At 39.2% G+C, this 15550-nt stretch overlaps 1 pseudogene; it reads right to left on the bottom strand.

The window, feature by feature from the left end:
- Nucleotides 1–2091: 2091 nt before the first annotated feature.
- On the bottom strand, nucleotides 2092–2210 carry LOC120595868 (uncharacterized; annotated as a pseudogene).
- Nucleotides 2211–15550: the final 13340 nt, after the last annotated feature.

The raw sequence follows: 15550 nt of genomic DNA, 5'->3' as shown, positions 1-15550 counted from the left end.
CTCCCTCTGATTGATCGCTGCTCGAGGCTCGCTGCTCGCTGCTCACTCTGTTCGCGGGCTCGAGCCCCCAGCTGGCCCTTGTTGAGGTTTCAGTAATCTCCGATTGGTGCAGATCTGTGGCTCCAAGCCCTGACTGGCTGTCGTAAACAGTCGGCTAGCTGCCGGGACCCTAATCATCAGTCACAAAGGGCCCGGCCCGCTGCCAAAGCCACCTGCGTAACCGCAGAATGCGCCTAGAGGGGGATGCTAAAAAGTGTGATTTCCAGGGCATGATTTATTTTGGTAGCGTTATCATGGGAAATAAATTGTGAGCAGAAATAACTACTCTCCGTTAGATAAGTGCGTTTCAAAAGACGTTGAAGCCTTTTCATTTATGTGCATTGGGCAATTGCTATTTAACGTCTTATTGAGAGCTCTGGACCTAGATTCAGGAGGCCTTTTCAGACCACCACTTGCTTGACCTTGGGCAAGGCACCTGACCTTTCAGAATCTCAGGCCCCAGAGCTGAAAATGAGAGGGTTAGGTAGGTATCTTTCCAAATCGCATTGGAGCTCTAATGACTTTGACATTATTATTTCAAATTTAAGTGATTCCAATCATTGCGATCAGAAAAGCATGGAGTAGGAGTCAAAAAATAAGGTTCGAATCTAGTTAAAAGAAAAATTAGTTATTAAATGAGATGAGGTGTGGGAAGGGTTTGCCTCAGTGCCTGGCGCATTGTATGTGTTCAATAAAATGGTAAACTGGTTATCATGATAATGATGTCGACCTAGACAATGAGGGTGTCACCCTGCCTGTGCTTTAGTTTCCACTTTGGTAAAGTGGAGCGTAAGTGGCAGCTCCTCCTTACGCAGGACCATGATAAATGTTTGTTTGAAGTGGTGTGGGTTGTTACCTGCCACTCTCACTAAGTGCAGATAGTTGGCTAATTATAAACCAAAAAAAAAGAAAACCCAAAATCAAAATGTCTGAATAATATGGCATCCTGTAAGCTTAGGGACTGTGATGCCAGGCTGCCTGAGTTTGAAGTGCAACAACATTTACCAGCTGTGTTACCTTGGGAAAGTATCTTAATTTCTCTAAACTTCAACTTTCTCACTTCTCAAATAAGGACACTAGTAGTACTCTTTGTAGATTTGTTGTGAGGATTGAGTTAGAAAAAGTTTTAGCAATTGTTATAATCTAAGAAGCAGCGCAAGATATAATTAAACATAGTAACTAAACAATGTGTTTAAGGTGAAGACATGCAATCACTGTTGTGGACATTTCTCATTCATTCATTGAATTAACATTTACTGAGAGTTTCCCGTGTATCAAGCCCTGTGATGAGGATGCTGCAATGACTTATATCATAAACATAATATCTGTTGTCACAGTGCCTAGAAGACAAATGAGAAGCAAGTAATTACAAAACAGTGCGATGAGCAAGGAGGACACGATCTGCAGAGGGCGGGGGGGTGTTGCTGGTGGAGGGGGGTGACCTAGAGTCAAGGAAGTCCTTCTAAACTGAAACCTGAAAGATGAATATGAATTCCACTGAGGTGGAGGGACAGAGATAAGAGTACATGTAGAAAATTCCAGAGATGAGAGAGTGAACTAAAGCTGGGTTAGAATGGGAAAGAGTGTAGACTTTCTTTTTTCTTTTTTTTCTTTTTTCCTAAAATGAAATGAGGAAGACAAATAGGAGCCCGGTGGTTGTGAGCTTTGTAATAATTGTTAGTAATTAGAAAACACCATGTACCATGCAATATCCATTAATTTCATAAATATTTAGTGAGTCCTCCTATATACCCGACACTGTTTCAGTGCTTGGATATATAATACCAGTGAACATAAGACAAAAATTCTTGCCTTAGCAGAGCTTACATTCCAGTGAGGGAAAACAGATAATAATAAATACAACAAGTAAAGTATAATATATTAGAAGGATGTAAGTGCAACGGGAAAAAGAGATTCAGAATGTCATGGGACATAGTTTTTATTTTTTATTTTTATTTTATTTTATTTTTTTTAGGTGAAGCAACCCTTGGTTGACCTCACAGATTGCAAGGACCTTGTCATCTTACAATCCCTTATTTTTTTTATTTTTTATGCCTACAGCACCTGGTCTTCCTAGGTGGTCTCCCATCCAAGTACTAACCACACCCAACCCTGCTTAGCTTCCAAGATCGGACAGGATCAAGCTTGTTCAAGGTGGCATGGGCATAGAATGGGACATAGTTTTTAAAAGGGTAATGAGAGTGAGTCTCATTGAGAAAAGACTTTGAGCAAAGATTTGGAGGAGAGGGAGTTAGTTACAGGAATATCCGATAAAGACAATAGACAATGCAAAAGCCTTAAGACCACAGTGTGCTTGAAGAGTCTCAGGAACAGAAAGGATGATAGTGTAGCTGGAGTCAAATGAATATGAGGTAAAGTAAAAGATGAGGTTACAGGGTCAAGGATGGGGACCGGATTACATTTATCAATCTGCTGGGTTGAGAAGAGAGTGTAGATGGGCCAGGGTGGAAGGACACTCGTTAGGAGACTTCTGCAGTAATCTAGGTGAGAGAGGTATGAGCTTGGGCAGGGTGTGGCCATGAAAGTGGAAAGGGGGAGTCAGATTCTGTATACAGTTTGGAGGAGCCAGCTGGATTTCCTGATAGATGAGATGTGGGGAGTGAAACAAGAGGAAAATGCAGGACATCTGAGCCTGATCAACTGGAAAACTAATTCCATGAACTGACATTAAAAGGACTATGGATGAAGCAGGTTTGAAGGGAAAAAATCAGGAATTCGGTCTTGGACACATTAAGTTTAATTTATCTGTAGCTCTATTAGCCACCCAAGTAGAGATGTTGAGAAGGCAGCTGGATATATATGAGCCTAGGATTCTGGACAGAGGGCTGAGCTGCAGATGTAAATTCGGGAGTTATCAGTATATGGATATTAAAGCCACGAGACCTGCTGAGATGACTAAGGGAGTGTGGGACACTCCAAATTTCAGTTTATAGAGGAGAGGAAGATCTAGATTCCTTTAATCTTCCCAATGCTCCTAAAAGAAATTACTGTTATAATCCCCTTTTTATAGATGAGAAAACTGTAGTGAGTGCTTAGGTAACTTGCCAAAAGTCAAGTAAGCAAGTAAGTAGCTGAGCTGGACTTTGACCACACCGGAAGATTGAAGCAGTCTGTCTCAGAGTGCACACAGACCTCCTGCTTCTCTCATAAGCCTGGGAGCCCGATGAAGAAATGTTAAGTAGGAGAGTGAAGTGCTTTCAGATTTATGTTTCAGAAAGACCATGAGTGTGGGATGGGTTGGAGAAGGTCAAGCTTGGCAGCAGGGAGATCATTTAGACTATTGCATTAATCAACATGAGAGATGCTAGAGACTATAACCAGGATGGGAGATTTAAGAGAAATGGACAAATTCCAGAGGTGTTTTGCAGGTAGAACGATAGGGATTGGGGATTAACTAAAGGTGAGTGGTGAGGGAGAATGAGGAATCAAAGATTATTCCTTGGTTTCTAATTTAGGCAACTGTGTAGATGAAAGTGTCCTTTGTTGAGATGGGGATTACTGGCAGAGAGGAACAGTGAAGGCAGAGAGAGATGGTATGAATTCAGTCATAGCAATGCCAAGTTGACACTCAAATATTTGTTGAGTTGAATTGAACAATATAGAATTGGAGAGTTTGTATAGTACAGCAGTCCCCAACCTTTTGGCACTTGAGACTGATGCTCCTATCAAAATCTAATACCTGATGATCTGAGATGGAGCTGAGGTGGTGACGCTAGATCTGGGGAGCTGCTGCAAATACAGATGAAGCTTCAGCTCGGTTGCCCGCCACTCACCTGTTGTGTGGCTAACAGGCCACAGACCCATATAGTCTGCCGCCTGCGGGTTAGGGACTCCTGGTATAATACTTTCTCATGGTTTTAAGAGAGACTGCAGAAAATCATTGACAAATGGAAAGTCTATTTTTATGTGTAAAAAATTTCTAGAAAAGACTTTTCTAAAGCTGCCATTGACAAACCATCCTATAGTTTAACATCTCACTACTGAGAAGTTTTTCTACCATGAAAAGCCAATCCCAGCTATCAGGATTCCTTGGGACTGATTAACAACTCCTCCTGTTCCTCCTCCTCCTCCTCCTCTTCCTCCTCCTCCTCCATTTGGTCTGAGACGAGAGAGGCCTTGCTCATTGAAAAAGACATTTTAAAGAGCTCTGCAGTGAGCTCCAACACACCTCTCCAGCTTTGACATTTCCTCCTCTGTCTATGGATATTGCCCTTGCATCAGACTAGTCACGAATAAAGAAATAGCATGCCTGCCTTCTGTGTCTTTGTTCTCACGGATCCCTCTACTTGGCAAGCGTTCATCTCTTACTCATCCTATTTGTAGAAATTCTCCCCAGCCCTCAAGGCCTAGCCGTATGTTTTCTCCTCCACAAAGTCTGTCCCAACCTGGAGAACCCCACACTGGAAGAAATTTCTCTGTCCTCTGTAATTAAATAGCCTTTCACAGCTCTTTCATGTAAACTACAGTGCTTTGGTGTATGCAATTTGATCACCATAACTGAATTGTAAACTCCTTGACCATAGTGTGTATATCTCAGTGCCTTATATACATTCATCCATTTACTTAACTAACATTTATGGGAGGTTCTACTACCTCCTGGACACTGAGAGGAAAAAAACAAAGCATGTCCTCAAGGAGCTTATAATCAAATGTAGAAAAAAATCTAAAGAAATGACCATCTCCCTTTTAAAAATCAAAACCAGTTCCTTTAAGGCTGGCCATGTAAAGAGCTTGTCCTTGTAGAGAGTAGAGCCTGAACCTGACACCCCTACTATCGAAAAAGAGACCAACCCTCCCCCTTAGGGACCTCCCACTACTGGCCACTGTTCCCACCATGCTGGACTTGGGAGACTCAGTATCTCTTTATCTCTTCAACACCAGTTTAGACATACTAGATTTTATTTAATTTCCCATTGCAGAGCAAATACCAGGGTGGACACTTATACAAAGTTTGTATAAAGACTTAGGGATAATAAAAGGGAAATGAACATAAAGAGTAACATGTAAGTAATAGTGTTGTTCACAAGATATAATGTAATCAGGATATCTTGGGATGCATACCCACTCCAGGTGGCAGAGGTTCTCTATAACTCCTCTTACTCCGGATCCCCAGCAAAACCATCTCAAGTTCCTGAAATTCAAACCCTGCCTGACAAGAAGACAGCAGCATCCCTCTCCTAGCAGCCTCAAGCTGGCCTACTTCACTCCAGTCTCTGAGGAAAGTGATTGTCACACCAAATGGCCTCTTCCCTAGACAATGAACCCCAAGAACATCTAACTGTGAGGGACTCCCGCCTCAGGGGCATGGCATTATTCTATGGTTTGTTACTAGGCAGTCCTCCATTCTCTGCCCATACTCTTTGCCTAGAGTACCTCATGAGTGTAAGAACTCTTTTAATGATGATAACTCTTGGTTTTATATGTCCGACCTCAACCTCTTCACAGAGCTCCAGACCCACATATCCAATTACCTACTTGATATTTCTACTTAGGCACCTCACAGACATCCTAACAGGGTAAAAAGGAACTCTTGAGTTTCCCTCCCAAATCTGATTCTTCCTCTAGCCCTACTCCACCTCGTTTCCTTCTTCTCAGTAAATGACATCACTATCTACTCAACTACGCAAACCAATACCCACAAGTTATTCTTAAATCCTCCATTGCCCTCACCCCCTTTTCTGGTCAGAAGCAAACCCTGTTGCTTCTATCTCTAAGGCATATCAGGAAACCATCCTCTCTCCAACTCCACTGTCATTACCCTAGTCCAGGCCACCATCGCCTCTTGCCTGAAAGACTATAAACCCTCCCAGTTCTACTCTCACCCCCTTCAATCCTTTTTCTATACAGCAGCAAAAGCGAGCTCTCGTTTTTATTTTTTATTCTCTTTAAAAAGCCATTTTATTAAGATACCATGTATATACCGTAACATGCACCCTTTTAAAATGGTTTTAGTATACTCACAGAGCTGTGCAACCATTGCCACAATCTAATTTTAGAACATTTTCGTAACCCCCAAAAGAAACCTGTAGCTAGAGTTAGCAGTCACTTTCCATTTCCTCCCAACCTCCCAACCCTAGCCAAACACTACTCTACTTTCTGTCTCTGTAGATTTGCCTCTTTTGGACATTTCTCATAAATAGAAACGTACAATACGTGAATTTTTGTGACTGCCTTTTTATTCTTTGGAGAAAAATATCATTATTTTATTCAGGCAAGAAATATTTATTGACTATCTATACAACACAAACAATGACAATACACATTTTACGCCTATGGTTATTTCCTTTTGAAGACCTCTTCGTAAACAGGCATATGAAGAAAGGAAATATAATTGTGACCAATTATTTTGGAATTAGGATGTATGTTTAAAGAAAAAGAATGTATTTATAATCCTAAGCAGTTAAGGCAAATGTGACTGTAATTCATTCTTTTATTCATTCATTTGTTCAGTCATTCATTTTGACCCTCTTCAGTTATTTCTCCACCTGCCCCCAGCGATCACCAATTTATTCTCTGTATCTATAAGCTGGTTTTTTTTTTTTAAATTCCCCTTATAAGAGATCATATGGTATGTGTCTCTGTATGACTTATTTCATAAGCATAATGCCATCGAGTTCCATCCATGTTGTTGCAAATGGCAAGATTACATTCTTTTTTGTGGCTGAATAATATTTCATTATATATATAATGATATATATACAATATCACAATTTCTTTTTATCCATCAATGGACATTTAGGTTGTTTTTATATCTTGGCTATTATAAATAGTGCTGCAATGAACACAGGAGTACATATATTTTTTTGAGTTAGTGTTTTAATTTTCTTCGAATAAATACCCAGAAATGGAATTGTTAGATCATATGATAGCTCTATTTTTAATTTTTTGAGGAAACTCCATACTGTTTTCCATACTGGCTACATCAATTTACATTCCCAACAATAGTGCACAAGGGTTGCCTTTTCTCCAGATCCTCACCAACATTTGCTATTTCTTGTCTTTTTAATAATAGCTATTCCATCAGGTGTGGTTTTGTCCTCTCATTGTGGTTTTGATTTGCATTTCCCTAGTGATTAATGATGTTGAGAATCTTTTTAGGTACCTATTGCCTTTCTGTATGTGTTCTTTGGAGAAATGTCTATTCAGATCTCCTGCCCATTTTTAAATCAAATTTTTGGGGGTTTGGTTTTTTTGTTTTGTTTTGTTTTTGTTTTGCTATTGAGTTGTATGAGTTCTTTATATATATTTTGGATGTTAACCCCTTATCAGATATATAATTTGCAAATATTTTCTTCCATTCAATAGGTTGCCTTTTCATTTTGTTGATGGTTTCCTTTGTCATGCAAAAGCCTTTTAGTTTAATGTAGTTCCACTTGTTTATTTTTTGCTTCTGTTTTTTTATGTTTTGTGTCAGATTTTAAAATTATTGCCAAGATTTATGTCAGGAAAAAGCATTTGACAAAATTTAACATCCATTTATGATAAAAATAAAAAATAAAAATAAAACCTCTCAACAAAGCAGATATAGAGGGAATGTACTTTCACGTAATAAAGGCTATATATGACAAGCCCACAGCTAACATACTAAATGGCTAAAAGCTGAAAGTTTTTCTCTAAGATTAGGAACATGACAAGGATCCCTACTTTTATTCAAAATAGCATTGGAATTCCTAGCCAGAACAATTAGGTAAGAAAAAGAAATTAAAGGCATCCAAATTGGAAAGGAAGAAGAAAAATTATCACCACAGATGACATGATAATATATGTCGAAAACCTTAAAGACTTCATCAAAAAAGTCTTAGAACTAAAAAATGAAATCGGTAATGTTGCAGGACACAAAATCAATATGCAAAAATCTGTTGTATGTCTAAACACTAATAACAAACTATTAGAAAGAAAAAATTAAGAAAACAAACCCATTTACAATTATATCAGAAGAATAAAATTGCTGGGAATAAATTTAACCAAGGAGGTGAAAGACCTGTATACTGAAAACTATAAGACATTAAGGAAAGAAATTAAAGAAGACACGAATAAATGGAAAGATGTTTCACGTTTATGAATTAAAAGAATTAATATTGTTAAAATGTCTATACTATCCAAAGCAATTTACAGATTCTCCCAGTTCCACTCTCACCCGCTTAGATCCATTATCTATATGGCAGCAAAAGTGAGCTTTTAAAACTGTGCACTGTTATCTGCAGGTTAGAACCCTTCAGTGCCTTCCCATGACATTAAATCCAAATGCCTTTAGTGCCTTGCTATAGGATGAATGTTTGTGTCCCCTCAAAATTCATGTTAAATTCTAATGCCCAATGGGATGGTATTTGGAGGTGGGGCCTTTCGGAGGTGATTAGGTCAGGAAAGTGAGGACCTTATGAATGCATTTCTTAAAAAGGAGAACCCAAAGAGCATCCTTGCCTATTCTACCATGTGAGGACACAGCAAGAAGATGGCTGTCTATGAACCAGGAAGTATATCCTCACCAGACACTGAATCCGCCAACACTTCGATCTTAAATTTCCCAGCCTCCAGAACTGTGAGAAATAAATGTTTGTTGTTTAAGCCACCCAATCCATGGTGTTTTTGTTATAGCAGCCCAAACATGCTAAGGCACACCTCTTTTATCTATTCTCTCCAGATTTCCAATTGAATCTCTTGCCATTCCTCCCCTTCCTACTACTTCTAGGCCTGAAAATATGTTATTTCCTCTACTTGAAAGACTCTTCCCCTTGGTCTTCATATGGCTAGTTCCTTTTCTTTCTTCAAGTCTTACTTATGTGACCTTCTCAGTGAGTTTTCTATTACTACCTTATCGAAATTCACCCTCCTCCCATCTTCCTCTTCCTCTGCTACCCCATACTATTCTCTAACCTTTAAAACACCAATCACAGCTTGAAATTACTGTATTTATTTCTCTGTTGCCTTTTTTCTTTGTCAGTCTTCCCCATAGAGTATGTGTATCTCGAGGGCAGGTACTGTATCTGTCTTGCTCACCGTTATAGTCATTGCCTAACACAGTACCTGGCAACTAAGAGGCCTCAATAAATGTTTGTTAAACAAACATTTCTGATCACTTCCTATTCATTCCCTTGGTGAAGGAAGGAAGCCACCCTAAATAGTACGAGATGGCTAAATGCATGAGACCCAACACTAGACAGATGAAACTGAAGCAGTTTATTAGTGACATACACTCACAGGCCAAGGAAGAAGATATTGCACACCATATAGGGCCTCATGGGGATTGCACCCTAGAATAGAGTGAACAACCAGGGGCTGTAAAGGCAAGCTTTGTAGTGACAAGAGGGTGAAATGATCCTTGGTTTCTGCAGGACTATGTAAATAGCTTGTTTGAATAACTTTGAGAGGTGACAGGGAGGTAAAATCCACTAGTTGCACAGGGTACAACGGGTCCAGCTGATAAAGGAACTATCCAGGCAAAGAAACATACCTGCTGTTGGGAGAATATTTGGTGAGAGTAGGGAAATTCACAGTTAGGCCTATGGGCCCTGTGATGCTTAAACATGTCAAGGCAGTGGTTGAAATTTTAGGTCTTACAACACATGGACCTGGCATCTGGACAAGAGATGCATACATATGTCTGCACATAGCCAGGGGTAGGGATTCAGAGGAGGAGATTGTTTCATTACATGACTAAGTGAATGATTTATTATTATTATGCTATAAGCCTTGTGATGATGTATGTAAATACTATATCAGCACTATATAGTAAGTGTTCAAAACAGATTACTCAATAAAACTGAATTCCTAGCCTACTTTGATTTCGTCCTAAATGGGAGCCAGTGGGGATTATGTTGTATCGCATGCAACTGAAAACCCCCAAATATCGGCTTAAAAGATAGAGGTTTATTTTTCTCCCCCATTATGAGAAGTCAAGGGGTAGGAAATCCAGGGCAGGAATGGCAGCTTCCCGTCATGGATGCAGGCTTCTCTTAGTTCGCCATTCCACTAATTCTAGAGTGGAGGTTTGATCTTCTTGCTCACAATATTGTTGCGGTGGCCCCAGTCATCAGGCTATATTCCAGGCAGAAAGAAGGAAGAAAGGCAAAGAGTAAATGGACATGAGCTAGAGAGTAAGTTCCCTTTATTGAGCTTTTCCTGAAGTCCCACTGTGTTTTATTGCTCATAATTGAGCCAAAAGAGGGCCTGGGAATGTTTTTAGCTTGGCACAGTACTACCCTCCCCCTCCCCCCCACAGGACTCTGTTGATAAAGAAGACAAGAAAACGGATATTGGATAGGCAACTAATGAGCTGTCTGCAGACAGTGGCAGTGAATTGAGCATCTACAATCAATTGGATATTTTAAGTAAAGTCTGGAATTGAAGGACTTAGGGAAGACAAACTGGAAAGTAGGAAAGTTCCACAAGATAGCTTTTATTTAATCTCCACAAAACAGATTAAAACAAGAAGGTAAAACAAAAATATGTTTATAGTAACAAGAAGGTCCAGCAAGTGATAGCCAGGGAGTGAGTATTGCAGTCAGCACTTGTCTGAAAGGGCTGTAGGGATGGCACGTGGTCACAGGGTGTGAGCTGACTGATGGCATGATAAATTTCTTGGATCTCAATGTCCTTATCTGTTAAATGAGAGGATTGTACTAAATTAACTCTAAGATCTGTTACAACTCTTAAGTTTTTGTTATAACAGTGGCCTTAATTTATTTTTTCTTTTTTAGCAGTGAAATCTTTTAGATAAATGAAAGTTTACATAAAAAACAGATAAAGCAGAGCGGCTCTGAATGACATGGAGATCATAATTCTAGAGTTCTGTCTACTTGGCCTCAATCTTAGTTCCCATGGTGGCCCCTGAGCTCCAGGGAGCACATTTTTACATAGTTCCATCTTTAACTTTAATAAAATTAAATGATGTATTTATTGGTAAAAATCAGACTGCAGATATAACCATGAGTATTACTGTCAAAAAGGGAAAATTGTTTTTATTTGTTAATAACAATTTTAAGCACTTTAAAAAAAGATTAAGTTAAACAACTGGAGTTTCAAATTGTGACACTCTGTTGTGACCCTCATGTGAAATCACCAAATATTAATCAAATCTCACAGAAAAAAATTGACAGAATTTCCTCCAAAATATATTTGGTAATGATGGGGAAGGGCTTAGACTGTTATTCTAGAGTACCATACTTATTATTTCTATATAATCATTTAGATAAAAATTATTCTCAGATGAAAAAAAAACCCTTCATTTTGCAAATACTCGTGTCCTGTGTGCCAGTTTTGACTGCTTCCTGTTTGTCAAAAGTAATAGTAACTGGAAGCAAAGACCAGAAAAATGTACCTCTTGTCAGTCACCTGCTGAACTTCCTTTCCCTTTTACTTGTCATTCTTTTAGGGTTTTTTTTCCAAAGTTTTTTTAAAGTCCTTTTAAAACTTTAATGTATTTTTTTTAAATAGCACACTCAGTGAGATCTGAAATAGTTATCAAGTTTCTATCTCTAGTATCTACCTATTTTAGTATTAGATAAAATTTTATGAATATGCTGATTGCTTTTCCAACCCACACAGAATCCTAAAGTGTCATTTTGTTTTGTTTTGTTTTTACCTCCACAAGAGCTCAATATACCCAGTTTTGCTCTCTTTCTGTCCCCACTGGTGATTACAAGCTTCTGTATTTTTCTCTCCACAGCATCCCTCCTCCTTCTGGTCCTGTTTTTTCCCTCACCACCACAACCTTTTTATTTTCCAAATAGGTCTGGAAAACACCATCTGTTCCAATCTTAGGATCCCTAGTGCAGATTATAGGCTCAGGGGCAATATTCTTTGAACCCCAAATCCCAGGCATATGATCAGTCAAAGATGTTTTCTCATTTTTAAATTTAATTTTTATAAAGTTCCTCCACAGACAAATTAAAGTAAATCATACTTAGGTATTCATTCAAAGTAATACGCATTAAAAATATTTTAATACATTTAAATCAAAAGTCTGAGAAAAATACAGGTCAAGTTGTTTTATATAATTGTGTCATCTTTTCTTCATCCAGAAGATGTCTGGCTGTTTGAATGCGAGATCCCTAAGATAACCAACCACCCTAGTCCTTATTCTCAGGCCCAACTTTTAAATCGGCGTGGCAAAGAGCTTTTGCTCAGAGGGGACAGACTCAGCAATAAGCTCTTGGCTACAGAAGGTGGTGCTATTGGGTCTGAGGGGAGAAATGGCTTGTACTAGAACTCCAAGAGCGGAGTTGAAAAAAGAAACCCGGGATTTCTAAAGTGAATTCTCTTGCTTTGGACAGTACAGTTTAGAGTGACTCAAAGAGTTGGAGGTAAAAGCAGAAATGCTCTGGGAAGAGTGAATCAATGAGGAAATTGATACCAAAGTTACGAGTGGGTACTTGGGGTTGGAATCCTACATCCAGGGGCACTGTCTGGGGACAGGGAGCAGAGCGCGGAGAAAAAGTTGGGCGGAGAGAAAGGGTGGCGATGAAAACCAAATGTCTTTCATCCCCTGGAGACAAAGAGGTGCCTTCTTTTGACAACAGCTGCCAGTGCCACACACACCATACGGCGGGCCGGAGGGGGAGGGGAACCTAGGAGGAGAGTGTCTGAGGCGGGACCCGCGCTGACTTTCAATAATGGGGTGGTTGTCATGGTGATGAGCCATACATCTAAAAGGGGTGGCTGAAAGGACCCATTGTTCTGGAGTCGGCTGCCCGGGTAGTGCCTGTTTCTAAGAGACACCTTTAAATACCTCCCTTGGTTGGGGGAGGTCTGTGGACCAGAGCTGGAGAGTGTCATCCGCAGCTTCACGCCAGGACTACATACCACAGATCGCAACACCACCTCTGCTCAACACACTTTGCGAAAGAAACAAGCAGCCACTTGCACTCAGAATTGCTCCCTCCCATGCATGCATGCCCCAGAAATCAGCGCAGGACACGTGTGCTCACCCCTGTTCAGACACACACACCCTGACATGCGGTTAATAACACACCCAGCTCCCACTAGGGCCTGAGCAGGTAGATGAACTGGAGACTTAAACCAACAATGCTGGAGGAAGAACCAGTAACTCCACAAATACTTGCTGAGGTTTGGGGCCAGGGTACTCGGGAAAGCCCCACAGAATCACTCATCAGTCGTGCTGGAAGAAAAAGGAGAAAAATCACGATACAAAGAAGATTAAAAGTTATAAGGCACACTGCAATTTTGCTTGTAAGAACAAACAATTGGAAACAACCGAAAAGTCTATGCCTAGGGGCTGGGTAAATAATGTGCGACACGTCCTTTTGATAAAATAGTAAGCTGCCATTAAAAAATACAAGGCAGCTCTATATGCAGAGATATGGGAAATTTCTGGTGTATTCTAAAGTGGTAGAGCAAGGTGCAGAACAGCATGTAACGTATGCATATCAGTATGTATGTGTGTGCGTTTGTATCTCGAAGGGGTTGCTTCTTAGGAAAGCGACTGGGATAGAGGATGTAGTGGGGAGATGAAGAAAACTTCCTTTTCATCATATAATCTTTTGTATTTTTTGAATTTTATCCTGTGTACTATGTATTACCGATAAAAAATAAAAAACTTTTAGAAAGAACTTTAAAACTACATTTATTTGAACACTAATGAGATTTGGAATGCTCCGTAACGCATCTGAACTCTTTTTTAAAAATGCTTCAATAAATATTAATTTAAAAAGTACACATATACAAGCCAATACCATTAAGTCACAGATACGTAAAGGTAGTCCCAGTGGCAAGTCAAACATGAAAATACATCCCTCCCAGGAGCCAACAGTATAATCCATCTATTATTATATCAATTTAATCACAGGGCTTTCAAATTAAAAAATACGACCTTACATTAGGGTGATTTTCCTAACTACAAAGTGGTATATAATCAGTGAAATGTACTATTGAACCCCAATGGCATGGATGATCTTTCCACAAAGATACAAATAAGAATCATTACTTACTGACGACTTACTGAATAATGACAGAGTTAACACCTATTGAGCGTTTATTGTGTGCATTAATGAAAACTGTGTTGAGTTTGATGTGCATTATTTCTTTTAATCTTCTAAACAGTTTGTCTATTTTACAAACGAGGAAACATGTAGAAATGTTCTTCAATGTACCTAATATCACACAGCTAAGAAAGTTACAGAGCCTGGATTTGAATTCACATCTGACTGACTCTAAAACCCGTGTTCTTAACCTCCGATGTTACATTTTAGATTATGTGAAAATACAGGCTCAGTATTAGCCTCTAATCCTGCGGCTTCACAAATTGAATAAAAGATATCTTAATATTAAGAATTAGGCTATATATGAAGAAACATTGGTTGTATATAGTGTAGTGGGCCTGTAATCTTTTAATTCATGCTAGAGCTTGGTTGTACAGAGTAAATATGAGTTTTTTGTTTTGTGAGTAACTAACATAGTCTTTATTTGTCCATAATAAAATTGGAATATAGCCATGCTCATCCGTTTATTGCCTATGGCTGCTTTTGTACTATCATGGCAGAGTTGAGTAATTGTAAAATAGAATGTATGGTCCACAAAGACTAATGTATTTACTACTTGGTCCTCTTCAGAAAATGTTTAGGTTTAGAGTTAAGGTCATGAACTTAGGCCAAAAGAGAAAAGGACTTTTATAATTTAAAAATACTATTCTCATTCTAAAAGTGTTATTTTTATATTCATTCAAGTATTCCACACCTGTTCAAAATTGAATATTCAGGGCTGCCCCAAAGGACTTCAGCACTGAGAAAATTACATCAGTTCTTACTGGATAAGAATGGAAAGTCATAGGTTTCATGCAGCCACAGTATTTTTTTTTCCTGTAAGAAGAAGCTAGCTCACTGATGAGCACACAGTTCATTGTTTTGAAGTCTGTTCTTAACCAAAGACCTTCCAGGAAAAGAAAGACACCAGTGATATATGATGTTTTGCCAAAATGAAGCAGTTACTATGAGTTGAAACATATAGCTTGTAATATCGCATATGGTAGTTGGAACCAGCTTAGAGAGATGATTGCCACTGCTTTCCTTAGAATACAATTTCAAGGAATTGTATTCTCTTTTCTCTTTAAAGGCTTTAGTGGCTCTGAAAAATATGGAGAAGGTTGTATAAATTTGTAGAAGAGAGCACATGGGGACAGAGCACTGTGCCATCTGTTGAGACAGTTTCCACTAATCTTAGAGTAGAACCTGGGAATCCCAGTCACACCCTCGTTTCTATTACTGTCCCTGCCACCTTCTAGCCCAAAGCAGTGGCAATCACTCTCTTACTATACAACCATAAAGTCCTAGGTTATGCCTCTGGAAGGCAATGCTTATAAGAGCCAAAAGCTGTAGGTGTCTTTAGGCAGCAAGCCAGATAACTTTGAAATTTTGTTTCTTTAAGCTGGGAAGAACTCTCTAGAAGCTCCTCCACCCAGCTAACAGCTGACCTGTACTGGCTTGTTTAGAGTACTCATAAAATTGGCTGCAGTACAGAACTCTTATGAAGCACTGGA

The sequence above is a fragment of the Pteropus medius genome, unplaced genomic scaffold (assembly GCF_902729225.1).
Source record: "Pteropus medius unplaced genomic scaffold, Ma_sr-lr_union100, whole genome shotgun sequence".
NCBI classification, from domain to species: Eukaryota; Metazoa; Chordata; class Mammalia; order Chiroptera; family Pteropodidae; genus Pteropus; species Pteropus medius.
This window is presented reverse-complemented; position numbering and strand designations above follow the sequence as displayed.